General features: G+C 42.2%; 2 long non-coding RNA genes and 1 pseudogene across 8 annotated transcripts in view; 2 read left to right on the plus strand and 1 right to left on the minus strand.

Annotated features, from left to right (window-relative positions):
* LOC149121361 (uncharacterized) overlaps positions 1–25,095 on the plus strand; it is a 48,688-nt gene that overhangs the window by 9,266 nt on the left and 14,327 nt on the right. For 2 of the 7 annotated variants that reach the window (XR_016223761.1, XR_016223766.1), the window contains exons 3-4: positions 9,354–9,627; positions 11,096–11,205. This is a non-coding gene — a long non-coding RNA (uncharacterized LOC149121361). Of the gene's footprint in view, positions 1–7,525; positions 8,113–9,353; positions 9,769–11,095; positions 11,206–15,485; positions 15,717–24,449; positions 24,556–25,095 lie in introns of those variants that run through there. The other 5 variants (XR_016223763.1, XR_016223765.1, XR_016223762.1 and 2 more) reach the window with 5 other exon arrangements.
* LOC108175456 (serine/threonine-protein kinase Kist pseudogene) lies at positions 2,660–4,269 on the plus strand (annotated as a pseudogene).
* The window catches only part of LOC149121362 (uncharacterized), a 115,945-nt gene continuing 100,624 nt past the window's right edge, over positions 9,775–25,095 (minus strand). Inside the window, exon 4 of the long non-coding RNA XR_016223768.1 lies at positions 9,775–10,686. This is a non-coding gene — a long non-coding RNA (uncharacterized LOC149121362). The remainder of the gene's footprint in view (positions 10,687–25,095) is intronic.

Below are 25,095 nucleotides of genomic sequence, written 5' to 3' on the forward strand. Positions count from 1 at the left end.
TGCTGCCTGTGTGTGTTATTCCCTGACGAATTGAATCTGATCCTCCCAGCCAGACTCAAAGTCAGTGGGGAATTCGAGCTTTTCCCTCTTGAAAAGTCCTTCAATCACACGGGTGCACAGTACCTGTCGGCTATAGCCCTAGTCGTTTCACAATTGTGCTGGGCACATAGGAGAGTCCCTGCAGGCGGTATGTCCCTTCTGTTGGGGTGGCTCCCCCTGCCTACCATTGCTGGGTCATGCAGCTGGTGAAGTGGCTACCATACTTGCCATTTGCACTGTAGCTGCCCTGGTGAAAAGTGTCCCCACTAGAACTTGAGCGGCTTCTAACTGTTTACGTCCAAAACTGGTGCCAGCCCTCCCACAGCTGGCTGCAGGTCGCTGTTGCTGGAAGGGGAAGGCGAGGGAGAGATGCACAATTTTTTTCCCACTCTGGGTGAGCAGTCAGTGTGTTCTCAGGCTTCTGGGCTAGACTCAAAGACAGTGCAGTCCACTGGGCTCTCCCTGCAGCTGTATCAACAGTGGCTCTGGCCTGTGCAGTCTGACCCCACCTTGCTCACCAGAGTGGGCACTTTTTCTGGATCCAAGCTGCTGGGCCCTTTGTTGTGTTCTTGCTGGGTGCTGCGTGTCTGCACCTTCCACACAAGTCTGAGCTGTGTCCCCTGCTCTTGCAGGACCTCCCACTGCAGTGTCCCCCTGTAGCTGTACCCTGGGTGTGCACTTCCTCCACTGTTTCCTGCTAATTTCACTTAGCCTACACCAGACTGCCCTGTCGGCGTTCTTTTTCTAAGATCACTTTATGCATTTCTATGACTTTATAGTAAGTTTCAAACAGGAAACTATGAGCACATCAACTTTATTATTCACCATTGTGTAAGGTACTCTAGCTATATAAATAATTTGTCGGGATCTATAAAACAGTTCAATGGAAATTTGAATGGGATTGCTATATGATATGGAGCAGAAAATAATTGATAGTTTTATATTCAGTTTACAAATTATGAAAATCAACTTTATTGATTCAGATTTCAATTTATTTCCTTTCAGTTTTTCATCATTTTTTTGGATATAATGTCCATGTTTTGCTTGATTTATAACTTCATTATTTTATGTAGTATTTTAAATGGTAATTTTAAGGATTTTAAAGTCCAACTGTTCATTGCTGGTGTAAAGAAAATGCATAAACCTTTTTGGACTGGTATTGGCTTTTGCTGATTTTTTTCTCCATCTACTGTTATGTATACAGGATACTTACTGCTCTCCATCCCCTTGTTGCCAGTAACATCATGGCCTCGTATCTGTGAACAGGGATTTCCATTGCTTCAGTCGGGGATCTAGCAAGGAGCAGCTGCAGACAATTCAGCAGTTACCTCTGAGCATCCTGGGATAGGGGCACAGCCAGCATGTGGAGCTCAGACATGCTTTAGCTGCCCTGTGCCTGTGCATGTGTTGTGCATATGCATGTCCCATCCCCCAACTGGGATGCTGCCATAATTCTCTCAGTTGAAGTGGGGAAGAGGAACCTCCCCTTATCCAATATAGGGGGAAACCAAACTTCCTCATGAGATTGCCCATATTCACCTCCAGAGAACCTCACACTCACACAGCATTCTCAGTTGGGGACAGGGCACTGATACTGGGGACTAGACAGGTTGGGCCTGAGGTAGGGGAGAATGTGAGCTCCTGCTACCTATTTTCCTGCCTCATAAATTGCTTATTTTTTTCTGCAATGTTGAAAGGGATGCAGATATCTTTAAAAATCAGTGTCTTGGGGCCAGTTCTGTAGTGTAGTAGGTTGAGCCTCTACCTACAGCATAAGCATCCCAAGTGGATGCCAGTTTGAGTCCCAGCTGCTCTGCTTCCGATCCAGCTCCCTGCTAATGGCCTAGGAAAGCAGTAGAAGATGGCCCAAGTGCTTGGGCCCTGCACCCATGTGGGAGACCTGGAAGAAGCTCCAGACCCCTGGCTTCGAACTGGCCCAGCTCTGGCCATTGCGGCCATCTGGGGAGCGAGCCAGCGAATAGAAGACTTCTCTCTCTCTCTCTCTCCCTCCCTCCCTCTCTGTAACTCTGCCTCTCAAATAAATAAATAGATCTTTAGAAAATACACACCTTAAAACTCACAATATTTTTTCAAATTTAAATATGTTAATTGTACCAAGCCAATTTTATTAACTTTTGACTTTACTGGGTTTAGTAAAATCAAGTTATTTTGAAAAAATTTATTTATTTGAAAATCAGAGTTACACAGAGAGAGGAAGAGAGGCAGAGAAAGAGAGAAGAAGAGAATGAGAGAGGGAGAGAGAGAAAGAGAGAGACAGGTCTTCCATTTGCTGGTTCACTCCCCAATTGGCCGCAGTGGCCGGAGCTGCACCGATTGGAAGTCAGGAGCCAGGAGCTTCTTCGGGTCTCCCACATGGATGCAGGGGCCCAAACACTTGGGCCATCTTCTGCTGCTTTCCCAGGCCATAGCAGAGAGTTGGATTGGAAGAGGAGCAGCTGGGACAAGAACCAGCGCCCATGTGGGATGCTATCATTGCAGGCAGTGGCTTTACCCACTACAACACAGCGCCAACCCCAGTAAAATCAAATTTTTAAAATAGCGTTAGTGGTCATTGCGGATTGAGGTCCTGGGAGCAGGTGAGGCACTGCAGCCACCTCGCTGCAGAGCTGCAGGTCCAGTGGGCGGGGATGTGAGCACGGGCCCAGTCCACCTACCTGGGGCATTGCTACAGCTGTGGTGTCAGTGCCCTTAGCCCACACCGATGGCAGGGTCTGGCTGTGCATGGGGCGCTGAGCCACCACAGTGTCTGGAGGTCTGCGGGAGTGGCTGTGGCGGGTACAGAGCAGCTCCTCAGCCTCGGTGTATCGAGTGCACTGCTGCGGCACCCCAGGCTCACCACCGGGCACCCTCAAGCAGTTCTTCCCGCCAGGAACCACCGAGGCTGTGGCTTTGGGTTCCGCAAAGAGAGAGCAGTGCCTGAACAGTTGTAGGGTCACAGGAACATCATGACTTCACATGGAGTCTTTACGATCCACTTCTCTCTGAATGTGCTATCATGCTGTTGCTTGCACTCCTGGATGTCAGTGTTTCGGAACTGCTTTCATAGTCCAGTCACCAGGGTTGTTCCACGTGGATGATACAGCATTGTATCATCCAGAGATGTTCTGGAAGGCCTTGCTCTCCTTCATCATGAGGGTCGTGTCCACGCAGACCTCAAACCGCGGAACATACTGTGGAGTGCAGAGAACGAATGTTTTAAACTCACTGACTTTGGACTTAGCTTCAAAGAAGGCACTCTGGGTGTAAAGTACATTCAAACAGACGGGTGTCGTGCTCCAGAAGCAGAGCTGAAAAATCACGTGGCCCAGGCTGGCCTGCAGAGTGATACATAATGTAGCTCGGCTGCTGGTCTGCGGAGCCTAGGAATCATTTTACTGGAAATGTTCTCAGGAACGAAGCTGAAGCATACAGTCCGATCTCAGGAATGGAAGGCAAGCAGTTCTGCTGTTGTTGATGAGGTATTTGCCAGTAAAGCAGTGGTGAATGCCGCAATTCCAACCCATCACCTAAGAGACCTTATCAAAAGCATGCTTCATGATGATCCAAGCTGAAGAGTTCCTGCTGAAATGGCATCGCGCAGCCCATTCGTTAGTATTCCTTTTGCCCCTCATGTTGAAGATCTGATGGTAGTTCCTACCCCACTGCTAAGACTGCTGAGCGTGCTAGATGATGATCATCTTGAGAATGAAGAGGAACATGAAGATATTGTAGAAGATGTAAAAGAGGAATGCCAGAAATATGGACCCATGATATCTCCGCTTGTCCAAAGGAAAATCCTGGCAGAGGGCAAGTCTTTGTCGAGTATGCCAATGCTGGTGGTTCCAAAGATGCTCAGGAATTACTGACCGGAAGGATGTTTGATGGGAAGTTTGTCGTGGCTACATTCTACCCGCAGAGTGCCTACAAGAGGGGATATCTGTATCAAACCTTGCTTTATTCCTAACCTAAGGACCATATCCTGTTTCTCCTCTTCTATTTCCTGGGCTATTCTACTCCACAGATGAATGCAATACTAGCTCTCTGCCATTTTAAGGAGGTACTTTTTACATTTGTTTAATCCTGTGAATGTGCAATCATTGTCCAAGCAGTGGCTGCATGGCAAACATTCGGCACTGAGTAGGACAAGATCTCTCAGCTATACATTGAGGGGTTTAGAGCATCCATGTAGGCAACTTTTCTTTTTCTTTTTTCTGCATTTTTTGTGTGCAGTAGGGCAAGGTGCTGCTCTTCAGTATGTAATATAAAAAGTTAATTATTTTTTGTGATCATGAAACAAGGATGAATAATATGTTGTGTGAATGTTAACAAGTTTGTTAGTGTTGGTGACATCATTTACAGATTGTTCCTTTTGTAGTCAGGTGATTTTTTTTTTTTTTGACAGGCAGAGTGGACAGTGAGAGACAGAAAGGTCTTCCTTTTTTTTTTTTTGACAAGCAGAGTGGACAGTGAGAGAGAGAGAGAGACAGAGAGAAAGGTCTTCCTTTGCCATTGGTTCATCCTCCAATGGCCGCCGCGGCCAGCGCACCATGCTGATCCAATAGCAGGAGCCATGTACTTATCCTGGTCTCCCATGGGGTGCAGGGCCCAAGCACTTGGGCCATCCTCCACTGCACTCCCAGGGCACAGCAGAAAGCTGGCTTGGAAGAGGGGCAACTGGGAAAGAATCCAGCGCCCCGACCGGGACTAGAATCCGGTGTGCTGGCGCCGCAAGGTGGAGGATTAGCCTAGTGAGCCTTGGCGCCGGCCCCCTACTCTGTTCTTAACACTGAGTTGTGAAAATGTAAAGCAGGACCGAAGCACTGAATATTCCCTTAAAGAAACTGCAGTGAGCCTATCTACATTTTTATTAAGGCTTTTAAAATAGAAAGCTGATGCTTGATCTTGGCACAATTTTTATGTCCAATATGTGTGCTTGAATGAGTGTGCGGTGTGAAAGTTGGAGAAAATTTGAGTCAGTGTACTTTATAGTGTGAATCTTGTGAGTTAGTATAGTCTATACCCATCTCTTCCCTATACCCATCTCTTCTCTGTTTCACATCTGTAAAATTTAGGGTGTGTGTTTTTTGAGAATTGGTCTGATAGAATATGTAAATGACAAAACAGTTCATTCCTGAGAGGCTCAGAATAAATTGGAGTCTAGACTGGGGTTACATTGAAACTCTTAAAGGTGATTGGAACAAAATTTTTGCTGCATGTGAATCACCGCATTAATTGATCTATTTAGACTTTAGACTCTTGATCAGCTCATCTTTGTTGTTCTGAATCTCCTGTGACAATTATAAGATTTCCCAAAAATGTGTTTCAATTTACTATGATGGATATTTAAAGTGGATCCAAAAGAAAAAGAAATTAGATGTACAGTGAAGGGAAAAAGAAAAGAATAGGGGATAATCAGGATTCTTTTTTCTGTCTCTGGCTCTCATCCATCCCCACCCCTTTCTTTCCCCTTTCTCATTCTCTGCCTCTGTCCTACACTGAAGAGAAGCTAGGGGAACTATATCCCAGGTGGTCTGGCTCTTGACTACAAGGAAGTTAAGACAAATATTGATAGAATAAAGTAGAAGTAGAAAGGAACAAAAATTCAAAGAATTCTTAAAAGGATTCATAGCAATCTAATGTGTCAAGAGTTCATGGAAACATATTGATTACAAATTTTAAGAATTATAATTATGGCCAGTGCTGCGGCTCACTTGGCTAATCCCCCGCTTGCGGCTCTGGCACCCTGGGTTCTAGTCCTGGTTGCTCCTCTTCCAGTCCAGCTCTCTGCTGTTGGCCCAGGAAGGAAGTGGAGGATGGACCAAGTGCTTGGGCCCCTGCACCCACATGGGAGACCAGGAGGAAGCACCTGGCTCCTGGCTTCGGATCAGTGCAGTGCGCCAGCTGTAGCAGCCATTTTGGGGGTGAACCAAAGGAAGGAAGACCTTTCTCTCTGTCTCTCTCACTGTCTAAATCTGCCTATCAAAAAAAAAAAAGAATTATAATTTTGGATTCTTGTTACTTTATGACAGATTGTCTTTAAAGATATAAAAATTAGGAAAACTTTATAAAGCACTGATTATACAAGAAAACAAGTTGTATACAGGTTATGAATTTTTTCCTGTTTCACTGCCTGAATGATATTTCTATTTATTATTTTTTTGTAAGGAAAAAGTCCTTTATATCTTTCTGTGCTGAAAGCCTCCTCATATAATCTATTCTATATTTATACGACAGTAAGAGAGAGAGATACAGAGAGAAAGGTCTTCCTTTTCCTTTGGTTCACCCCCGAAATGGCCACTATGGCCGGCGTTGCACCAATCCGAAGCCAGGAGCCAGGTGCTTCCTCCTGGTCTCCCATGTGGGTGCAGGGGCCCAAGCACTTGGGCCATCCTCCACTGCCCTCCCAGGCCACAGCAGAGAGCTGGAATGGAAGAGGAGCAACTGGGACTAGAACCCGGAACCCACATGCGATGCCGGCACCGCAGGCAGAGGATTAACCTAATGAGCCATGGCATGGGCCCCATCCTCATATAATCTTTCCTTGTATGTGTCATGCAAGTTACCAATAGCCCAATCAGAATTTACATCTAGCGAAGGAAGATTTTACTCTATTCAAAAAATTAATATTTAACCTTTTAGTTATGTACAGTTATCAAATTGTCCAGAACTCTCCATTAATATTTATTATAAAGCCAAATTTGGAATAATGAGGTTGATTTATGAATTACCGAAGGGTCTTGTTGCGTGGTTCTCAATATGTGCCCTTAGAAGGAAGAACTATTATTCTTTATTTTGGAGCTTTCTGAGTTTGATTTCAAGTTATCTGGTTTGTTTTCAAATCAAAATTCAAAATTCAAGAGTGTAGAACCAGTAATGTGAAGACCTAGGCTTTCCTAAAACATAAATTTTCATATGGGTAACAGCTTCTTTGGGGATTGAAAACTCCAGGTCCTTACTTGCATACTGATGAACAACAGAATACAAATTAATTCATTTTAAGGGCAAGTATTCTAAGTTAGCATATTTACCTTTCCCCCCATTTCTTCTTCCCTCTCCTCCCAAAAGAGAAATCCTTGCAAAAACAAAACAAAACAAAACTGCAGTCAGGTGTCTGAGTTTAGTTGTGCAGTATGCTGCTAACATTGATGCTGAACTTAACATTCTTTGATCATCTTATTGCTGATGTAGTCATATATATATGTAGTTTTTTTACAGGTAGAGTTAGACAGTGAGAGAGAGAGACAGAGAGAAAGGTCTTCCTTCCTTTGGTTCACTCCCCAAATGGCTGCTACGGCCAGCACTACGCCAATCTGCAGCCAGGAGCCAGGTGCTTCCTCCTGATCTCCCATGTGGGTTTAGGGGCCAAGCACTTGGGCCATCCTCTGCTGTCCTCCCGGGCTACAGCAGAGAGCTGGACTGGAAGAGGGGCAACCGGGACTAGAACCCAACGCCCATATGGGATACCAGCCCCTCAGGCAGAGGATTAACCTAGTGAGCCAAGGCACCAGCCCCTGTAGTGTTTAACACTATTGAATTTTATTACAAAAGATGCTAACTAGATTTTAAGGGAACTGAGGGAATAACTGATGAACCCTAGTGATCATGCATTGAATTCAGTGTTTTATATTAAACCCTCAGTGTTGAAAAAAGATGCCTCCTATCACTTAAATTAAAGGACACTTAAATTGTCCTTTTATAGCTCTTAGCCCATTTTACCAAAGATGACACTTGTAGATTTTCTTTCCTTCTCTGTTATTTTCAGAATTTTAATCTTAATTTCTGTCTTAAACTTGAACCAAATGTTACAAAATGATGCAATGATTCTTTGAGGATGAAATGTATTTGTGGGGATTTGGATTCCCTGAAGTTACTGAAAATTTAGAAATTTTAAAATTGAGAAACAGGATAAAGAGGTGAGAATTCACATCATTTAACCCCTTGTCTTTTGGGAAAATTTTATCTCAGGTAGCCTTTCTTTCCTTAAATTGACACATGTGTTTCCTTCTCTCACCTTCCCAATTTCTTCCTCTTTGTTCCATGGTGTTCCTGCAGCACTTTGCCCCCAGAAGTCAGGTAAAGTGATTATTCTATAGAAAATCTGGTTTTTTAAAAATACATTTGGGGGGCACCAGATTCTGTCCCGGTTACCCCTCTTCCAGGCCAGCTCTCTGCTGTGGCCAGGGAAGGCAGTGGAGGAGGCCCAAGTCCCTGGGCCCTGCACCCCATGGGAGACCAGGAGAAGCACCTGGCTCCTGCCTTCGGATCAGCGCGGTGCACCGGCCACGGCGTGCCGGCCACGGCAGCCATTGGAGGGTGAACCAACGGCAAAAGGAAGACCTTTCTCTCTGTCTCTCTCTCACTGTCCACTGTCGCTCCCCCTCTTCATGGAGGAACGACACTAGATACTGCGCTGTTCTTTTGTCTGCTCACCCCTTCCCGGGTTTGCTGCTGGTCCTTCCCGGGTTGGCTGCCGACCCCTCCACCTCCGTGGAGGGGCGGCTCCCCCTGCCACTTTCCCCACTTCCATGGAGGAGCGGCACACCACCAGCCGGCTCGCTCGGGGGCTGCTCAGATGTTATCCGGATGTTCCTTCAGATGTTTCCTTTAGATGTTCCTGGTGCATGTTGTCTCTCTCCTCCTTTATAGTCCTCTTCCACCAATCCCAACTCTGCTACCCACACGCCGAGTACGCTGCTCTCCTCCAATCAGGAGCAAGATCAGCTCCTGCAGCTCATCAGTCAAGTTGGCGAGAGGCAGCTGTGTAGAGGTTGTTTGGTCTCTCTCAGCGCCATATTGTGGGAGAGCAGATGCATAGAATAAGTCTTAATTCCAGTAACTTAGTCTAGTCTGAGTTGCTCCCCACAGTCCACTCTGCCTCTCAAAAAACACACACACACACATTTGGAAAAGGTGGCTAGCTAGCTACTATCAAAACTAGAGGGGAGGGGCCAGCACTGTGGCACAGCGGGTTATCTACATAACATTATCTACAAAGCAGTTCAGTGGAAATTTGATTGAGATTACCCTACATATCAAGATGAGAGGAAAATTGACATGCTCATGTTCTGTTTATCATAAAAAAAATTTGTATTGACTTGTATTTCATTTATTTAATCATGTTTTACAGTTCTGTGAGATATTTTTGTTCATATTGTGCTGGATTTATAAGTCTTTTATTTTTGCATGGTATTGTAAATGGTAACTTTTAGCATTTTCATTCCAAGTTTTCATTGCAGGTATAAAGAAAATTCATCAAATGTTTTGTAGTGACTTTGTATTTTATTTCTTTTTTGTCTTCATCTGGTGTCATGCAGACAGAATACTCGGGGCTTGCCGTCTTCCTTGGTGCATGTGAAATCACAGCCTGGCATATGTTAAGTAGGAATGTTCATTGATTCTCCCAGTGGAGCAGCAAGGGCCACTGGGAACCCAGCGCTCTACAGAACTGGCATGTCCTGCGTTACTACTAGGGCCTGCAGGTGGCGCCCAAACGTGCTGTGGCCGTCCCACCTGGTGCGCATGTGCAGGTTCCCCCTTATGTCTTGCCTGCTGCTTTCTCTGTGAGGACTGGAGTGCCGTTTTCATTGGGTGAATGTTGAGGGGCCACTGCTGTACCTTGGGGCACTTTGAAGCTTCATCCACAGAGAGGAAAAGGAGCCAGGCTGTGTGTCCCTGAGAGCTGAGAAGGGGCTTCAGGAGGCTTCTCCAGGACGCATCTAGAAAACAGTGGTGGGTACACTCTCGTGTTCTGGACTGCTCTCGGGTGGGTTCTTCACTTCCCCACCTGATGCTTTAGGAAAATGCATGAAAGCATCTCTCATGGATGCATCTAATGTATAGAGATCAGACTACACTGTCCAGTTTCCCCAGATTCAGGATTGCGTGTGGGAGATACGCCAGAGCACACAGATAGACATACACACACTCAGCAGGAAGAATATGGAGAGTGTGTCAGGATTCCACGGTGCTGAGTTAGGCACGGGCCAGAGGAGGGACGAGACCCAGTGATGCTTGAGGTGGAGCAGAGTGTGAGCATCTGTGGACCTGCTTTCCCTCATGGCAAACTGTCCTCTCCCTTTTGTTGAGATAACATTTAGGTAGTCACAGGCACCCCTAAGGAAGTACCTTAGATGCACATTATTTCAAGGGTTAGGATGTTACCAGTTCATTAGCCTTTTACTTTGCTGTATTTAATGGGAGTGAACTTTTTACTAGTGTGAGTTATTTATGATAACACTGCTATGTCTCGTTTTCATTTGAGAGAATGGCTGTGGGTAGCTGATCCCATACTAAGGTGAGGTGGAGTTTCATGAGGATGAACAGAATTCAGTGGATAAAGCACTGTCCAGATGCCCCTAGAATTCACAATAGCAAAACCTGCATACACTTGAATCCTCCAGTGTCTGGTTCCTTGATATTCCACAACATTATATGCAATGGGAAGTATTATATGTCTTTGATAGTAAGTACTATCATACTTTTCTTACATTCAGCTGTACTGAGACTTACAGAATCAGAGTCATTTAAAGATAAACAGTGATACCCAGTGTTGTGTGTCAGGCTGAAATCCACAGGCGAGGCGGCCCTCTGGCAGGTGATGGTGATTTCTGGGAGAGGTTTCAGATGCTTGAACGGATGGTTACAATACTGCAAGGGAAGATTTAAAGAATATCAAGACTAGATTAGATGCATCTTGGTTGGCCTGAAGCTCAACAGGAGCAGCTTTTGGATTATACACTGATATGGTTACAAACTTTATTGTGATGGTTTGCACAAACTTGTGCATAGTGCCTTGCCTCTAGAGAAACAGTGAAGCCAGAGTTCACAACTGTGATGACCACGAAATCAATAATGAATCAGGCACAGGACAAGTTTAGAAAGTCAGTCTCTGGGTAAAGGCTGATTAATAGGTACTAATTTACAGCTAGATAGGAATAAGAAGTTCTGCAGGCGGTTCTGACTGTGGAGTAGCCTTCTATTTGCCACTTTCTTTATATAAAACACTGTTGTCTTCACGTTGTTGGCTCGTGACTGATTTCTTTGTCTTGGCACACAGGAGTCCCAAGTGGTTCTGTATCAGCTTCCCAGCAACCACGAAGAGACTCCTGAGGACAATCTGGGCCCCAGAATTAAGACTACAGGATACAGTTTGATGCTAAAGGATGGGTGAGTCAGGAACCTTCCTTGATGGTTCCCTTATTCCTTTCTTCTCCTTTGTGGTCTTTCCATTTGGGCATTAGCTTCTTCCACCTGATCTCCCCCTGGAAGCTGCCCCGTATGCTTTGGGATAGTTGGCTTTGGATTGGTTTGGAAAGACCCATGGTTTAAGGAAATCTACTTTCTCTGCAGATGATTCATGTCCCTACTTGGTGGGGAACAACTTGCCTTTTAGCTTGGTATTTCATGTTGGGATTGCTCCAAGCACCCTTGCTTTCTTTGGCTCCTTGCCTCTCAAACAGGTCAGGTCCCCTTGGACATTGGGTAAGGATCTGGATCCTCTCTGAGGTTTTTGACCCTTTCTTCTTGTCCTGTCACTTTAATTATCTCTCACTACTCTCCCCTGGATCTAACATCTCCTGATGTCACATCTTGGTTGCCTGCTACTCACATATTCCCCATCTTTGAAGCATGCTAACTCTGTCTCTTGTAGACATAGCGGTAGTTACTGCCTTGAGGTGACTCTTCTCCACTCACTGAAAGCACCGTCTCTCATACACTGTACCCTGGCCTGAGATACCATAGAGATCTCTTGTACTTCTTCCTTTTGCTTTCAGTCCACTACTCTGACGTACACTGCCTCTGGGCTGAGGGCCGTTATCTTTGTGCCGTGAACAGACCCAAATTCGATTGTTGCATGGCTTTTTCCAACCCTGGTCTGGATACTTGCAGCTGCTGAAAGCATCTACTTTTTTCTCTTCCTGTCGATTTTCCCGCCCAATTAATTGGCAAAATGGTGACTCCCCCAAGTGGAGGCATTCTTATGAGCTCCTAGCTCAGGCAGCAAGAATAAGAAGCCAGGTGATTGCATTTTCTGCCTCTCAAGACAACCATCAAATCCCTGCTCCCCATCCACTCTCATGAGTTTGGCAGTTTTAAGCTTTGCCCTTTAAGACAGACTAGGGATGGAGCTGGTCAGACTGTTTGAGTCTGTGTTTCATTCTCTATGTCTGATCTGACAATAAGCAAAAAAAAAAAAAAATTGGGACAATCTTCTGAGGACTCCAGCTAATTTCATTAGGAATTTGTGGAAGTAACTCTTTGTTTTGACTACACCAAACATGCAACTATTGCCATTTCACTGGTGCAGTATTGAAAAGAAACAACACATAATCAATAAGGCTAAATAGTGGCCCTACTCTTGCTGCTTTAAGTCCAGCCCATACCATCTACAGGACAGGTAGAGATGTCAGTGAGCCTGCTGGAATTGCCCAATGTGCTTCAACGATAGGGAGCATCAGGACCACATGATAACTTGCCCAGTAGAATGAAATGTTCAGCTAAGCCAGCCAGTTACTAAGAGGTGAGAGAGGCTACCCAAGATACATATAAAAACCCTACCATGTTTCAGAGCTGCCTAACAAAGGTCTTTAGAAAATACACCAACACAGATCCTACTTACCCCAAGGGCAAGCCCTTACAGCCATGCACTTCAGTAATCAAGCAGCCCTCAGATGTCAGGTAAAAAGCAGGTGCAGGACCCCAGACATGCTTAGCAGGACTCACAGGGATGATTTCCCAAGTATCTGACAGTAGGTGTAGAGCAGAGGGAATGGACAGAGATAAAAGTAGTGCATGAAAGGCCCAGGTGACGGATGTTGCCTTGGGCACTGGACCACCTCAGGGTTAACCCTCCTGGAGACTGAGGACAAAGCCAGAGCCTAAAGCAGAGCCCAGGCTTAGGGCCCTCAGCCTGTTGGCCACTGAGTCTAAACCAGTGTGCCATTTGCAAAAGCAAAGGAAATTGGAAGAAGGATTGTTCTTGACCCCAATGAGAAATGGAGACCACTGGACTACTGATGGCTAAAAGATCTGAGGGCTGATTGAGTCACGGTCTCCCAGTGGCTCCAGCTGGACTGCTAACCATCATTTTGGAGACTTGCTCGGGTAACCGTTGACATGGCAGGTAACAAAATTAAATTTTTGTCAGATACTGGAGGCCCTCATGTGTTCTAACCCAATTCTTGTTTATGATTTCCTGCATCATTGCAGGGATAGATGGCTGACCAAAGAGAAAGTGTTTATTATACTTTAGATTGTTTTATTGACTCCCAACAGTGCCCCAAGGGTTTTGTATAAGCCTGAATGCTCAGTTCCCCTACTAGGTAGAGCTCCCTTGTCTAATGACTGTCATAGTAGGACACACCTCTAGTCCTGTGTCAGGACCATTTTTTCTTGATTGCCCTAGCTACCTGTATACACTCTGCTGTAGCTCTTTCTCTGAACTCTGGCTATATTGCCTCCCAAGTGGATCTATCTGTATGGAAAGTGAAGATCACAGAAAGAAGGGCTAGTAGGGAAATCCCTGTAAAAATCTCACTAGGGGCCAGTGCCATGATGTGATGGGTTAAGCTGCTGCCTGCAGCACCGGCATCCCATATGGGTGTCAGTTTGTGTCCCAGCTGATCCACTTCTGATCCGCCCCCCTATTCACCTGGGAAAGCAGTAGAAGGTGGCCCAAGTGCTTGGGCCCCTGTATCCACGTGGGAGACCTGAAAGAAGCTCTTGGCTCCTGGCTTCATCCTGGCCCAGTCCTAGCTGTTGTAACCATTTGGGGAGTGGACCAGCAAATGGAAGTCTCTCTCTCTCTCTCTCTCTCTGCCTTTAATATAAATAATCTTTTTAAAAAATCTCACTGTAATTAGATGCTAAATATAGCTACAAAGGCAAGACCCCATAAAACCTGAGATCTCTACAGGCATTAAACTATTCATAGAAAAATATCTAAAACATGGGCTACTTAAGCCTTGCCACAATGGGCGCCAGATGTTGCTATGGATTCATTCTGAGAGGAGGAGCACAGTGGGGGCAAGAGACATGGAGTCACGACACAAACACTGGGAGTTGGGTGAAAGCAGACCAGAGGCAAGCAGCCCGTAGACTCGTTTATTTCAGTTGGTACAACAGCTTATATAGCTGAGGCAGCCAGTCCTGTCAAGGGGCAGATTGGCTTCTTTGCCAGGTGGGTTCCGAAGCCATTCGTGAATAACTGATGTGTGCTTGCCAGCAGCCATCTTGGTGCAGCCTTCTCATTTCACCACAAACCCCAATACAATACTCCAAATTTCCCAGTACAAAACCCCATGGGTAATACAGACTTGTGCTTTTATTCATTTATTGATTTGTAACTCAACAGAATTGTTTTATAACTTGGTTCTTTTACAATTCCAGACCATAAATAAGAATGGTTCATCAGAATTCTGTTCACTATTCACTAGGTTGTATTTTTGGAAAATAATTTTAACACTGAACTTTTGCATTTGATTATCCTCATATCTTTGTTTTGTATTTCATTAATTTTTGCTCTGAAAAATACTTACTCTGTTTCCTCTACTTTTATCTATGTTTATTCTCTGGTTCATTTGTAAGCATTATGTTTGATAATCAATGCTTCTAAATGTTCTTATTTTTCTAATATATACATTTGCTGGTATAATTTTCTTTTACTTCTCTTTATGTATTTATTTATTAGCAGAGTCACTAGACCTTTCTTATGTATAGCAGTTCCATTATCCATTAATTCTAGGTAGATTTTTAAATACTGCTCTTATATTCATTATTTATTGTGTATTTTTTTCAACTTCCAAATATATGGGTTGTAACTTTTTAAGTATTGATCTTTTATTTAATTGAACTAAGATCAATTAAATAGTTTGTATAAATTACATTGTTTGAATATTTTGGAGTATAATCTATTAGTAATTATAGCAAATATTTTTATAGCTTTTATGTGTCTGGCACTGGACCAAGAAGCTTGAATATGTTGTCATTTAATCATATTAACAATTAGGAAGATATATATCCCACATCTATGTCATGTTTTACAGTGCAGGTGGCTGAAAGTAAGATGAAATTGGTGGAGATGATTGGTTTTAAAATAGTATTTAATAGCTCCATGGTAGTCTATAAAAGCCTAAAGCAAAGATGGAGCAAAATGTATGCAAAACAGGTATCTCATGCTGAGAAAATGTCTGCACTGACTATGCTAATTTTTCCCATTACTAAGAATGGGACAATGTACCATAAATCAAAGTCAGTATCAGCTCAAGTGGAAGGGAATGCGTTGCAGTGAGACCGAAGTAAAAGAGAAAACTTCACTTTAGGTGACACAGTGAATGATACAATAAACAAAATGTGGACAAGCAATAATAAAACTTGAGAAAGCTATAAACAAATAAGACAACAGAAAATATGTGAATGTCAGTATTTATGTTTGTTTTAACTGTCAGACACTATTCTCCTCCTGACTGGATCCCTGGCTGTAGTCTCCTGTCACCTAAACTGACTGCAACGGAAGGGAAACAGTTTTTCCTGCAAGCATCACAAAGGACAATGCAGGACCCAGGACACAGTATACCTCCCTGAGGAGACCAGGGAGATGCCAGCAGCAGTCTGCAGACAAATTTTCTTACTCCATTATCCAGAGGCGATCCCTAGACTCCTAATGTTCCATGCTTATGGTAAGCGAGACATGTACCAAATGAACACCAGAGAAAATAGTAAACTTCAAAATCTAGAAAAAATAGAATTACTTCAAAAGATATAAAACTGAATTCAACTAAGGTATTTTTATTAGAAATGTGACTTTAAAAATTGAGTGACCTTTCTTAATTTCTTAATTATTTTAAATTTAAAAAGGTTTCTAATATATCTGATATAACATATCTCAACTAAATAGATTAAAATGAACTGTTATACTAAATATAACAATTTAGTTTGGAATATGATCTGGTTTGGTGGCAGGAAAATTTATAAAACCATGTTTTAATGATGAATTAATTAAAATTAAATCCACTCTATCATGAAGCCAACTATCAAAATAAAGAACTACACATTATACATATTCTCATGTTAATAAATAGTTTCCTAAGAAAATATTATCAATCTGAGGTGCAGTCCTAACAAAAATAATTGTTGGATAGCAAGCCCAAAAATAAATTAATGCATTTACAGCCAACCGATTTTTGATAAAGGTGCTTAGTACACACAATGTGAAGAGAACTTTTTTTTGATAGGTAGAGTTATAGACAGTGAGAGAGAGAGACAGAGAGAAAGGTCTTCCTTCCGTTGGTTCACTCCCCAAATGGCCACTAAGGCCGAGACTGCGCCAACCCAAAGCCAGGAGCCAGGCGCCTCCTCCTGGTCTCCCATGAGGGTGCAGAGCCCAAGCACTTGGGCCATCCCCCACTGCCCTCCCGGGCCACAACAGAGAGCTGGACTGGAAGAGGAGCAGCCAGGACTAGAACCCGGTGCCCATATGGGATGCCAGCACTGCAGGTGGAGGATTAACCAAGTGAGCCATGGTGCCGGCCCCAAAAAGAACAGTTTTTTTTTTTTCAATAAATGACAGGGTAAAACTGCACATCTACAAGCAGAAACATATAGATCTCTACCTCTCATCGTAATCAAAAATCAACTCAAACTAGATTAAGATTTGTGAAAGATTTAAAACTGTGAAACTACTAGAAGAAAACACAAGGTATATGCTTCATGATATTGATCTGGGCAATTGTACTTTGGATATGACACCCAGAGCACAAACTACAAAACCAAAATAGGCAAATGGGATTACATCGAATTGCACATTTTCTGTTCAGCATAGGGGATGGTGAGCAAAGTGAAAAGACACACTACAGAACGGGGAAAAATACTTGGCAACTATGCATCTGATAGGGAGCTAACATAAACAATTGTGTGAGAAATGCAAAGAGCTCAATTGCAAGCAAAAAAAAAAATCTGACCAAAAAATGGAAAAGGCTTAAAAAGACATTTTTCCAAAGAATACATACAAGTGAAAAAAAATATGTGAAGAAGTTCTCAATGTCACTCTTCATCAAACACATGCATATTAAAATCACAAGAAAGCATCTTCTCACCCCAATTTAAATGAATATTTTTACAAAGACAAACAATATGAAATAAGACACACTGACACATAAGACAAATATCACCTGTTCCCCCTCAAGTGTGGACACTAAACAAAAGAAACTTACCACAATATCAAATGGCAATTCCTAGAGGCATGTGGAGAGGGCAGAGGAGGAAAAGATACAGGGAAGCGGGATAATGAGTACCAGATCAGAGTCAGATTGAAAGAACAGATTTTTGGTGTTACACAGCCTGGTAAGGTGACGCTACTTCACAATAACTCAGTATAGAGAGGAGCCTGAAGGATCGACAGGGTGAAAATTATTGACAACTGTGGAGCGATATGCATTGAATACCTGTGTCAAAGTGTCTCACTGTACTCCATACATAATTGAAATTAGACTTCGTATATTTTTAGAAAGTTCATGACAAGATTGCAGATAGATTTTTTTTTTTTTGCTTTTAAAGAATTCATTAAGGGCGGAGCCAAGATGGCGGAATAGTAAGGGTGCGCACTGATAGTCCGGGAAAATTTAGTTTAATAAAAGTGGAGTTACGGTAGCCTCAGAAAAAGGATCAGGAAAAATTGCAGAGGAAACTCTTCCGGATCTAGTGGCTGTGACTTGGAGGACCTATGGGGAGAACAAGGTCGCCCACCGCGTGGAAGCCAAGCCACGGGAACTGCAGGGTCTGCGCGCCAGTGCTGGAAGGGGAGTGGATGTGACACAGACGACCAGCGGGGAGAGCAGGGACGCCCAGGGCTCTGAGTCCACACCGGCGCTGTAAGGGGAGGTGAGCTCAGTAACCCGAGACATTGGCGGGGAAACGGCAGACAGAATTTAGAGGGAAGCGGGCTTGAGGCGGGAAAGTTCACCAGACTGACTACAGGAGAGAAGGAAAAAAAAAAGGTGGGGGTTACTGGTACAGGCGAGTTTGTCTCCGCCAACCTTGCAAAGGCGAGCAAGAGACAGAGCAGGCCCCACTCGGGATATACATAACAAAAGGGTAGAGCTAAGGAACTGAGGCACTACAATTCAGTAGCCTAGGCAACCCAGTGGGAGTCCGCAGGAGAAACAGAGCCTCCACAGACTCTGGGTAGAAGCCAGAGATCGGAAGCTAAATACCATCAATTCTGATCAGCCATGCAGTATTACTTACCTCCTGAATAAAAAAAAAATAAAATAAATAAAAAGAGAGAGATTTACCACGCATAACCTGAGGGTGTCACCTTTGCACACCCTTAACCAGGAAGAACCAAGCAGAGCTCTCAGGCCACACCCATCTCAAGCCTCCAAGGCTCTGCCAACAGCTGACAGTCCACTTAACACAGACATAGTATATATATATATATATATATATATAAAAAGCTCACACTGAGGGAAGAAGAATCAACAATGCCAAGCAACAAACACAAAAATCGAGGGAACAAGATCAACGATGACACTATGACGCCTCCAAATAAACAAAACACCCCAAGCCAAGATTATGAAGACGATGAGGTAGAAGAAATGCAAGATACGGATTTCAAAAAGTATATGATAAGAACATTTAGAAGTTTTCAAAAGCAAATCCTTGAACTACAGAAATCCTTCCTGGACAGGATTGAAAATCTCACTCATGAAAATGAAATTTTAAGGAAGAATCAAAATGAAACGCAGAAACTAGTAACACAGGAAAGTGTGATAGTGAAGAGAAATCAAAATGAAATGAAGAGCTCAATAGATCAAATGACAAACACATTAGAAAGTCTAAAACACAGAGTCAGTGAAACAGAAGAGAGAATATCGGACTTAGAAGATAGAGCACAGGAAAACATACAGTCAAACCAAAGAAAAGAAGAGGAAATTAGAAATCTAAAAAATATTGTTGGGAATCTACAGGATACTATTAAAAAAACCAACATTCAAGTTCAAGGAATTCCTGAAGGCATGGAGAGAGAGAAAGGATTAGAAGGCCTTTTTAGTGAGATACTAGCAGAGAACTTTCCAGGTTGGAGAAAGACAGAGACATCCTAGTACAGGAAGCTCATAGAACCCCTAGTAAACATGACCAAAAGAGATCCTCACCATGACACGTTGTAATTAAACTCACCACAGTGAAACATAAAGAAAAGATCCTAAAATGTGCAAGAGAGAAACATCAGATTACTCTCAGAGGATGTCCAATTAGACTCAGAGCAGACTTCTCATCAGAAACACTACAGGCTAGGAGGGAATGGCGAGACATAGCACAGGTACTAAGAGAGAAAAATTGCCAGCCCAGAATATTATATCCTGCTAAGCTCTCATTTGTGAATGAAGGTGAAATAAAGACCTTTCATAGCAAACAGAAATTGAAAGACTTTGCGTCCACTCGTCCGGCCCTGCAAAAGATACTTAAAGATGTGCTACACTCAGAAACAGAAACACGGCCATCAATATAAAAGAAGGTAAAGGAAGAAAACCTACCAGTAAAAGATCATGGGAAGCTCAAAGCATATACTAGAAAATATCTCCGGGAAAATGGCAGGGCAAAGTCACTATGTATCAATAGTCACATTAAACGTGAATGGCCTGAACTGTCCAGTTAAAAGATTGGCTCAAAGAACACAACCCAACTATTTGTTGCCTACAAGAAACACATCTCTCTAACAAAGATGCATGCTGACTGAAAGTGAAAGGTTGGAAAAAGATATTCCATGCCAACAGAAACAAAAAAAAGCAAGTGTAGCCACCTTAATATCAGACAAAATAGACTTTAATACAAAAACTGTTAAGAGAGACAAAGAGGGGCACTATATAACGATTAAGGGATCAATTCAACAGGAAGATGTAACTATTATAAATGTATATGCACCTAATTACAGGGCACCGGTCTATTTAAAAGATATGTTAAGGGACTTAAAGGGAGATTTAGATTCCAATACAATAGTACTGGGGGACTTCAATACTCCACTCTCAGAAATAGACAGATCATCCGGACAGAACATCAACAAGGAAACAGCAGATTTAATTGACACTATAGCCCAAATGGATCTAACAAATATCTACAGAACTTTCAATCCTACATCTAAAGACTTCACATTCTTCTCAGCAGTGCATGGAACCTTCTCTAGGATTGATCACATACTAGGCCATAAAGTAAGTCTCAGCAAATTTAAAAGAATTAGAATCATACCATGCAGCTTCTCAGACCACAGCGGAATGAAGCTGGAAATTAGCAACTCAGGAAACACTAGAAAGTATGCAAACACATGGAGACTGAACAACATGCTCCTGAATGAACACTGGGTCATTCAATAAATCAAAAGAGAAATCAAAAACTTTCTAGAAGTAAATGAGGATCACAACACAACATACCAAAACTTATGGGATACGGCAAAAGCAGTATTGAGAGGCAAATTTATAGCAATAGGTGCCTATATCAAGAAATTGGAAAGGTACCAAATAAATGAGCTTTCAGCGCATCTCAAGAATCTAGAAAATCTGCAGCAAAACAGACCCAAATCTAGTAAGGTAAGAGAAATAATCAAAATCAGAGAAGAAATCAGCAGGATTGAATCCAAAAAAACATGACAAAAAATCAGCCAAGCGAAGAGCTGGTTTTTTGAAAAAATAAACAAAATTGACACCACATTGGTCCAACAAACTGAAAAAAAGAAAAGACCCAAATCAATAAAATCAGAGATGAAAAAGGAAACGTAACAACAGACACCACAGAAATAAAAAGAATCATCAGAAATTACTACAAGGACTTGTATGCCAGCAAACAGGAAAATCTATCAAAAATGGATAGATTCCTGGACACATGCAACCTACCAAAATTGAACCATGAAGACATAGAAAAACTAAATAGACCCATAACTGAAACAGAAATTGAAACAGTAATAAAGGCCCTTCCAACAAAGAAAAGCCCAGGACCAGATGGATTCACTGCTGAATTCTACCAGACATTTAAAGAAGAACTAATCCCATTTCTTCTCCAACTATTCAGAACAATCGAAAAAGAGGGAATCCTCCCAAATTCTTTCTATGAAGCCAGCATCACCTTAATTCCTAAGCCGGAAAAAGATGCAGCACTGAAAGAGAATTACAGACCAATATCCCTGATGAACATAGATGCAAAAATCCTCAATAAAATTCTGGCCAATAGAATGCAACAACACGTCAGAAAGATCATCCACCCAGACCAAGTGGGATTTATCCCTGGTATGCAGGGATGGTTTAATGTGCGCAAGACAATCAATGTGATACACCACATTAACAGACTGCAGAACAAAAACCATATGATTATCTCAATAGATGCAGAGAAAGCATTCGATAAAATTCAACACCCTTTCATGATGAAAACTCTAAGCAAATTGGGTATAGAAGGAACATTCCTCAATATAATCAAAGCAGTTTATGAAAAACCCACGGCCAGCATCCTATTGAATGGGGAAAAGTTGGAAGCATTTCCACTGAGAACTGGCACCAGACAGGGATGCCCACTCTCACCACTGCTATTTAACGTACCTCTGGAAGTTTTGGCCAGTGCTATTAGGCAAGAAAAAGAAATTAAAGGAATACAAATTGAGAAGGAAGAAGTCAAACTATCCCTCTTTGCAGACGATATGATTCTTTACTTAGAGGATCCAAAGAACTCTACTAAGAGACTATTGGAACTCATAGAGGAGTTTGGCAAAGTGGCAGGATATAAAATCAATGCACAAAAATCAACAGCCTTTGTATACACAGGCAATGCCATGGCTGAGAAAGAACTGCTAAGATCAATCCCATTCACAATAGCTACAAAAACAATCAAATACCTTGGAATAAACTTAACCAAGGACGTCAAAGATCTCTACAATGAGAATTACAAAATCTTAAAGAAATAGAAGAGGATACCAAAAAATGGAAAAATCTTCCATGCTCATGGATTCGAAGAATCAACGTCATCAAAATGTCCATTCTCCCAAAAGCAATTTATAGATTCAATGCAATCCCAATCAAGATACCAAAGACATTCTTCTCAGACCTGGAAAAAATGATGCTGAAATTCATATGGAGGCACAAGAGATCTCAGACAGCTAAAGCAATCTTGTACAACAAAAACAAAGCCAGAGGCAGCACAATACCAAATTTCAGGTCATACTACAGGGCAGTTGTAATCAAAACAGCATGGTACTGGTACAGAAACAGATGGATAGACCAATGGAACAGAATTGAAACACCAGAAATCAACCCAAACATCTACAGCCAACTTATATTTGATCAAGGATCTAAAATCAATTCCTGGAGCAAGGACAGTCTATTCAATAAATGGTGCTGGGAAAACTGGATTTCCATGTGCAGAAGCATGAAGCAAGACCCCTACCTTACACCTTACACAAAAATTCAATCAACATGGATTAAAGACCTAAATCTATGACCCGACACCATCAAGTTATTAGAGAACATTGGAGAAACCCTTCAAGATATTGGCACAGGCAAAGAGTTTCTGGAAAAGACCCGGGAGGCACAGGCAGTCAAAGCCAAAATCGACTATTGGGATTGCATCAAATTGAGAAGTTTCTGTACTGCAAAAGAAACAGGAGAGTGAAGAGACAACCGACAGAATCGGAAAAAATATTTGCAAACTATGCAACAGATAAAGGGTTGATAACCAGAATCTACAAAGAGATCAAGAAACTCTACAAAAACAAAACACACCACCCACTTAAGAGATGGGCCAAGGACCTCAATAGACATTTTTCAAAAGAGGAAATCCAAATGGCCAACAGGCACATGAAAAAATGTTCAAGATCACTAGCAATCAGGGAAATGCAAATCAAAAGCACAATGAGGTTTCACCTCACCCCGGTTAGAATGGCTCACATACAGAAATCTACCAACAACAGATGCTGGCGAGGATGTGGGGGAAAAAGGACACTAACCCATTGTTGGTGGGAATGCAAACTGGTCATGCAACTATGGAAGTCAGTCTGGAGATTCCTCAGAAACCTGAAGATAACCCTACCTTTCGACCCAGCCATCCCACTCCTTGGGATTTACCCAAAGGAATTTAAATTGGCAAACAAAAAAGCGGTCTGCACCCTAATGTTTATTGCAGCACAATTCACAATAGCCAAGACCTGGAACCAACCTAAATGCCCATCAACGGTAGACTGGATAAAGAAATTATGGGATATGTACTCTTTAGAATACTATACCGCAGTAAAAAAAAAAAAAAAAAAACAATGAAATCCGGTCCTTTGCAACAAAATGGAGGAATCTGGAACACATCATGCTGAGTGAAGTAAGCCAATCCCAAAGGGACAAATATCATATGTTCTCCCTGATCGGTGACAACTGACTAAACACCAAAAAGGAAACCTGTTGAAGTGAAATGGACACTATGAGAAATGGTGACTTGATCAGCATAGCCCTGTTAATGAACAACTTAATATGTTATCCCTCTTAGTAGTTTTTTTCTGTTCTACTTAATATGACTGGTTTAATTCTGTAATTATCACACAGTTATTCTTAAGTGTTGAAATTTAACTGAAATGTGATCCCTTTTAAATATAAGAGTAGGAATAAGAGAGAGAAGAGATGTACAATTTGGGACATGCTCAAGCTGACTTGCCCCAAATGGTAGAGTTAGAAACATACCAGAGGATTCTAATTCAATCCCATCAAGGTGGCATGTACCAATGCCATCTCACTAGTCCAAGTGATCAATTTCAGTTCACAATTGATCATAATGAAAGGACTAAGAGTCAAAGGGATCACATAAACAAGTCAAGTGCCTGCTAATATTAACTGATGGAATAAATAAAGGGGAGAGTGATCCAACATGGGAAGCGAGATACACAGCAGACTCATAGAATGGCGGATGTCCTAAACAGCACTCTGGCCTCAGAATCAGCCCTAAAGGCATTCGGATCTGGCTGAAAAGCCCATGAGAGTATTTCAGGCATGGAAAGCCAAGACACTCTGGCAAAAAAAAAAAAAAGAAAAGAAAAGAAAAATAAAAACCTAAATGAAAGATCTCTGTGAGTGAGATCCCAGTGGAAAGAACAGGTCTTCAAAGAAGGAGGTACCTTTCTCTGAAGGGAGGAGAGAACTTCTACTTTGACTATGACCTTTTCTAAATAAGATAAGAGTCAGTGAACTCAAAAGGCTTCCATAGCCTTGGAAACTCATGACTGGAGCATAGGGAGATTACTGATGCCATAAACAGGAGTGTCAATTTGTAAAGTCAACAACAGGAGTCACTGTGCACTTACTGCTCATGTAGGATCTCTGTCCGTAATGTGCTGTGCATTGAGATTTAATGCTATAACTAGTACTCAAACAGTATTTTTCGCTTTGTGTTTCTTGTAGGTGCAAACTGTTGAAATCTTTACTTTATTCATACTGAACTGATCTTCTGTATATAAAGAAAATTGAAAATGAATCTTGGTATGAATGGAAAGGGAAAGAGAGTGGGAAAGGGGAGGGTTGCGGGTGGGAGGGAAGTCATTGGGTGGGGGAGCCAATGTAATCTATAAGCTTTACTTTGGAAATCTATATTCATTAAATAAAAGTTTTTTAAAAATGAAACAATGGAAAAAAAAGAATTCATTAAAACATTAGATCCTCAGGGTCACAGTAAATGCATGATAATTACTGCAACACAGTTCTCAATTCTCATGCTTATTTCATAGAAATAAAAAGATATCAGATTCCATGTTATTCATAGATACAATCCTCAGAATATAATGTAATAGTTTATTTTGAAGTTGTTTTGAAATCCAATTTTTCCATAATTTTTGTTTTCCACAAGATTGTTGAATATTGCATATACATATATAGATAGATAGATAGATTTAAAAATTTTGTAACAGAAAACATTTATCTTTTCATTCAGTTTTCTCAAGAATTTTTGAAGGATCCTCATGGATAAACATCAAAAATTGGGGCTGGTGTTGTGGCATAGCCAGCTGTATTCTACCTGATGCACTTCTGAACCAGATCCCCAAGAAAAACA

This window comes from Oryctolagus cuniculus, chromosome 17, assembly GCF_051225735.1.
Source record: "Oryctolagus cuniculus isolate XC-2025 breed Fujian yellow rabbit chromosome 17, ASM5122573v1, whole genome shotgun sequence".
NCBI classification, from domain to species: domain Eukaryota; kingdom Metazoa; phylum Chordata; class Mammalia; order Lagomorpha; family Leporidae; genus Oryctolagus; species Oryctolagus cuniculus.